Source organism: Octopus bimaculoides, chromosome 6 (assembly GCF_001194135.2).
Source record: "Octopus bimaculoides isolate UCB-OBI-ISO-001 chromosome 6, ASM119413v2, whole genome shotgun sequence".
Taxonomy (NCBI): domain Eukaryota; kingdom Metazoa; phylum Mollusca; class Cephalopoda; order Octopoda; family Octopodidae; genus Octopus; species Octopus bimaculoides.
In genome coordinates this window covers 91,731,910-91,738,659 of record NC_068986.1, presented here as the reverse complement: position 1 = coordinate 91,738,659, position 6,750 = coordinate 91,731,910, and the positions used below count along the sequence as shown (strand labels likewise).

Sequence of the window (6,750 nt, the reverse complement as noted above, 5' to 3'; positions counted from 1 at the left end):
GTGTGTGTGTGTGTGTGTGTGTGTGTGTGTGTGTGTGTGTGTGTGTGTGTGTGTGTGTGCGTGTGTGTGTCTGTGTGCGTGTGTGTGTGTGTGTAGATAGATTCACACACACACACACACACACACATTTGTGAAGATGTGTGGCTTAGTGGTTAGAGTGTTGTATTCATGATCACAAGATCATTGGTTCAATTCCTGGAACAAGTGACACATTGTGTTCTTGAGCAAAACACTTCATTTCACATTTCTCCAATCCACTCAGCTGTAAATTGGTAACCCTGTAAAGGACTACTTTTCCAATCAGGGACAATGTTGGCCTCTTCACCAAGCCAGTAGGGTGACATCATTTGAAAATGAAAACGATGCAAAGCACATTGTGAACAACAATGTGTAACAACATCCATGAACCTGGTCAATCATGTTATTACATGATATGTACCAAGTATATATCACATGATACCTTACCCCCTCCCCTCACCAATATCATCGATTTGGTAACTTTATCCTTGTAATGTTTCCTAAATTCGTTGTTCCTGAGGCAGGAAAAAATCATCATCATCATCACCTGATTATTTTTATTATTATTATCATTATTATTATTATTCCTTCATAACACAGTGTAGGTAAAAATGCACCGGAGTCTGTCTTTACTCATCTGCCAAGTCACAACAATGACCTCAGACAGATGTGCGCTGTGCCCAATAAGGCTGCTTTTTGCAAGACATCAATGTTGCATGGGATTTCCAGTTGCCTTACGAAGTCTTGAAGTTTCAATCAGATTCAGCTCAATGCTCCGATCACCACTGGTATCACTTTTACATTACCCTCTCGCATTCCATACAGTCTTGCCATTTCCACTTTCAATTCGGAGTACTTGGTGATTTTTTCAATCTCTTTACTCACAACATTCATTCTATTTAGTATGGCTGCATCAATGACCTGACAGGAATTTTTCTCTCTTACTCAATATGACAATATCTGGCCGACAGTGTTCAATTACATGATCTGACTGAAAATCGTAGTCCCAGAGTATCTCTACTTTTCCATCCTCCTGCATAACTTTACTTGGCACATGCTCATACCAGTTCTCTGTTACTTCATATTGGTATTTACGGCATAAAAGCCAGTGAAGATACACACACTTTATCGTGGTGGTGCTTGTATTCTTTTTTGTGCAAGACTCTCACATCCACTTACCAAGTGAGTCACATTTTTCACACTCTTTCCACAGAGTCTGCATTTCTGGGTATCAGAAGTTTTATAGATGTTATACTTCACTGAATTGGTAGCAAGAGCCTGGTCTTGTGCAGCAATGATCAGGCTTTCGGTGGTACACTTCAAATCACCTCGCTTAAGCCATGCCCATGATGCTGTATTATTCTTTACGTCCTGTGTATTCCTTTCAAACTTTCCATGCATTCTCATCCTTGCCCACCATTTCATCTGCATTTACATCCATATCTTTCGCGGCATATTGCAGTAGGTCTTCATCACTATTTATCAAATACTCAGCAAGTGTTCTCCTTTCACTCCTTATACAATGGTCTATACTAATTATTCCTCTGCCACCATTCTTTCTTTTCATATACAGTCTGTTTACGTTTGCTTTAGGGTGTAGCACTCCATGCAGCATCATCAACTTTCTTGTCTTTCTATCCAGTATTGATATTTCCTCCTCAGTCCATTTGAGGATGGACGCACTATATCTGATCACCGCAACTACCCAGATATTCATTGTGGCAATCACATTTTTGGCATTCAGGTTGGATTTCAGCACCATCTTCACCCTTTTTTGATACATCTCACTGACCATGACTTTCATTTTTCTGTGTAGAATGTCATCCAGCTCAAAAATCCCTAAATATCTATACCCACTACCGTCAGGTTCACCCATGGTCTCTCCTAGGATGTTTTCTTCCCTCTTGTACTGAACATTTGGTAATTCCAAATTCCATACCAATGTCCCTACCACACTTCTGGACTGCTTTGGTTAAGAAATCTATGTTTTTTTGATTTCCCAAACAATTATTATTATTATTATTATTATTATTATTATTATTATTATTATTATTATTATTATTATTATTATTATTATTATTATTGTTGTTGTTGTTGTTATTATTATTATTATGTTTTTTCTTCTTCTTACTTTGAGTTTTCTTCCATTTCTCGCCGAGTGTTTTCTGCACACCTAAGGCAGAGAAGCTCATTGTATGCATTCCCAGTTTACACACGGAAATTCACAAGTAAAATATGCATGTAAAAAAAATTAATAAATAAATAAATTCAGGAATGGATGTTGTTTTCACAGCGATAATGCTCTTCTCAGTACATGAGTCATTCCAGTTAACACAATTTTTTGCACTTCCTGTAGGGATGGTAAGCCTGGTATCATTTTCAAATAGGTTTCAGTACCTTTTTTTAATCATTCCTAGAGATCCTACTATCACTGGTATGGTAGTCACCTTGAGATGCCACATTTTTTTCAATTTCTATTACCAAGTTTTTATATTTACTGATCTTATCAAATTCTTTCGCCGCAATATTGTGATTGCAAGGAATACTCATGTCATCTTTTTTGTCTGATCTTTTATAATAATATCCGGTTTATTAGCCTTCATAGTTTTGTCGGTATGAACGGGGAAGTTCCAGAGAATCAACACATTTTCTCCCTCAGTCACAGCTTCAGGATGGTGTTTATACCATTTGTCAGCAGTTTTGATTTAATAATGCCGACATATTGTCCAGTGTAAATACTGGCTGACTCTGTCATGTCTTGCTTTATATTCTACAGGTGCTAAGACTCTACACCCTGAGATTAGGTGGTCTATAGTTTCAATCTCATCATTATAGAATCGGCATTTTGGGTCAGCTCCATTTTTTATCACATTGGCTTGGTAGTTCCGGGTTAATAAGCTTTGGTCTTGAGCAGCTAATATGAAACCTTATCATTATCATTATTATTATTTTTTTTTTTTTATATTATTATTATAGTTGCTGTTGCTGTTGTTGGTGGTGTTACTATTATTATATAATTATTGTCTATTAATTTAACGTCTGATTAAATTTCTTGAATGATACTGGTTATGCTAGTTTCTGTGTTGCATCACGTTGCCTGTTGCTTTGATGTTGGTGTTGTAACTACGTTTCCTTTAGAGGAGTGGAAAGGTGGTGGAGTAAGTTACTATGTATGGGTGTGTGGGGGTCGTTTTTGCATGCATATGTATGTTTTTGTACATTTTTGTGATCATTTTTTATCTGTAGCTATAGAAATCGGTGTGGTGTTGTTGCTCAGGTTTTATAAATGTGTATGCCAGTATGTATGTGTATGTGTGTGAGTGTGAATGTGTGTGCAGGTTTATGTATATGCATGTCTGTATGTGTTTCCAAATATTTATATATATGTTTATATGTTCAGATGTGTGTGCATATGCAAATATGTGCAGGTTAGTGCATGTGAATGTCTGTGTGTCTATATCTGTGTTTCTATATTTTTGTATATTTTTTGTATGTAAATATGTTCACATGTGCATGTGTGTGTGTATGTGATTGTGTGTGCATTTGAACCTGTGTAGTATTGTATGTAAGGAGATCAATAGAGTGTTGGATAAAATGCATAACAGTATTTGTTCTTATGTTCTATGTTAAGGGTTCAAATCCTGGACTAGTTAGCTTTGCCCTTCATATTTTCAGGGTCAATAAAGACGCTATTAAACAAGTACCAATCAATTTTGAGAAACATTCCTCTTAAACAATATAAAAAAATGGAAGTACCCAAAAGTCTGGAATTGTGTTATTATAGGTAGGTCATTCTAGTATGTTGCAATTAATTTTAAATTAGTCCTTTTTATGGCTTACCAAAAATTCTCAGAAGCAAGATAACAAGTGAAGTTTACAAAGAATTCACAAGTATATATATCAATTAAAATTTAAGCGTTGGGTATGTTCCTAGTGGTACGCTGATAAAGCACATTCACTGTCTATAGTTACCTGGAGTCATCCATGGTAATTACACAATTGTTGCTGAAATACATACATACATACATACATACATACATACATATATACATACATACATACATATATATATATATATATATATATATATATATATATATATATATATATATATATATATATATATATATATATATATATTGGTCTACACTCTCTGAGTGGTCGGCGTTAGGAAGGGCATCCAGCTGTAGAAACTCTGCCAAATTAGATTGGAGCCTGGTGTAGCCATCCGGTTGCACCAGTCCTCAGTCAAATCGTCCAACCCATGCTAGCATAGAAAGCGGACGTTAAACGATGATGATGATGATGATGATGATATATATATTCATATATATATATATTATAACATCAAATGCTTTAAGACCAATAGTAGTTGGCCCAACAAATAAAATTACTCAACATTCGAGTAATTTTGTTAACATCTTACTGAAACTATTTCTTAAGCACATTAAAACTTTTATAAGAGATGATCATGTCATTAAATCACCTTCGAAAAACAGTCAATGGAAAAACACTTATTGTATTTTTTGATAATGTGAATTTATATACAAATATTCTATAACTATGGAATATAAGCACAAATTCTTGTTGGAGATTTTGCTGATGAATTACCAGAATGCATACAAAATGAATTAATAATTGAAGGATTAAAGCCTATTGTATAAGATAACAATTTAACATGGCATGTCTATGACAAGATCTTCTCTAACAAAACCCAGCATCAGCGGTGAATGTACATTAAATATGATACATAGACAGCTATTTTAAATTAAGACTGTTTCAATTATGCACTCTGAGTTAACTTCAGTCTGATAATTTGTCAAAAGGACAAATTTTGTTTAGGCCCGAAACAGGCAGATATACTTTGTTGACAAGATCCAAGAAAGCTGAAATACTTCTGATGTTCTTGAGAGTCATTGCTGGGATGATGTTTGCCTGGCTTCTATATATATTGTGATTTTTAACAAAACATGGCAATGAAGAAATTTTCTCTCAGACTAAAACCATAGCACCATGCCTTCCAGTTACATGAGTACATTAAGTATGATACACAGATAACTATTTCAAGTTTGATGTTAACTATTACTGACAAAAGTTCAGAACTGCAATGGAGACAAAATTAGTCCCAATCTATGCAAATTTAATTTTGGTATAATGATGAATTACAATGTATTAAGAATCACTATGAAAATACAAGAACTATTTCTTTCAATACATAAAAGAGAACTAGAAAATATTTCTTAATAATTGCTTTATTCAATAGAACAAAAACATATGGAAATAAAATAAATTTAAAACATTACTTAATAGAATAAATAGTAATATTCAATGTACAATGGAATACTATCTTTAGATATTTTAACAATGAAAGTCAATAATCAAAATGAGACAGACATATATGACAAACTTATATTTTCTACTCTACAATCTATCACCTGAAAGATGCTACAACAAATATTCCATTTAATATAGCCTAAAGAACATTTACATTTGTGATGGCTATAAATTCTTGTAATATATGACTTTGAGAACTTAAAATACGTTCCTCAATCAACATTATCTACCTTCTTTAGCAGATGGTGGCATATAACAAAAGCTTAAAGTAATATGTCTCTAAATCTCTGTCCATTCAGAGGATCTTTAAGCTCCCAGATCCTTCTTTTCCATACTGATCATCTTCTGGACAGTCATTTAGCCTTGATCCTGAAGTCACTAACAACTAACTTATGTTCTGGGGTGCATTCTTCACCTGAGAAAGTTTTGGTATTCATAAGCAGCCATCTTTCTGTGTGTGTGTGTGTGTGCGCGTGCATGCATTTGTGTGTGTGTGTGTGTGTGTGTGTGTGTGTGTGTGTGTGTGTGTGCCTGTCTGTCCACCAATCCACCCACAAAGCTTTGGTCAGTCCAAGGTTAAAGTAGTTATAGGTTATAATAGAAGACACTTGCCCTTATGGAACTGAACCTAAAATCATGTGATCAAGAAGCAAACATCTTATCATGCAGTCATGGATGGACCCATAATATTATTTTTCAAAATGTACTGATGCTAAAAGAAGGCTACCTGGCTAAATCAATTTTTCCTAGCATAAAACATAACTGACAACCACATTCATTAAAGAGAGTATTAACAGATGCTAAAGTATATTCAACAAGAACAGAAACAACAGTTAAAAAATGTGTCTGATCTAACTGTAGGATATGTTTGAACTTGTCTGAAGGATCAGAATTCCATTTTAAACAAAGACAATGCTTCAAATTAACAAATAATTTTACCTGTGTGTTTAGACCTAATTTAATATAAAATGTGTTCAGGAAGTGAAGAGAATTATATAGGACAAACTGGAACGACACTAAGAAAAATGAATAACACTACATACAAAACAAATTTGCTTCCCCAGTTACAGGAAAATATTTTTCAATCAATATACAGATGCATGTGATAGTAAGTGACAACTAGATTAAAATTTTTCCTTTATTCCAGTGTACTGATGGAACTTCTGAACAGCAATAGATCAATAAATTTACATTCATTGATAAAGATCAACTGTACTGATATGTATAATTAATCAATGAGATGACATTTAATTAATTCATATTTACTTTTATTATTATTGTTGTTGTTGTTGTTGTTGTTGTTATTATCATCATCATTATTATTATTATAAAATTTTATCATAAATATTTCACATCCTTAACATTATTTGACTTGTGCGAAGTTTCTTGACTTTTTAT

The 6,750-nt window shown here is 33.8% G+C and overlaps 1 protein-coding gene across 1 annotated transcript in view; it reads right to left on the bottom strand.

Moving 5' to 3' along the window:
* The window catches only part of LOC106873670 (myb-like protein D), an 18,917-nt gene that overhangs the window by 8,363 nt on the left and 3,804 nt on the right, over positions 1-6,750 (bottom strand). The window lies entirely within an intron of this gene.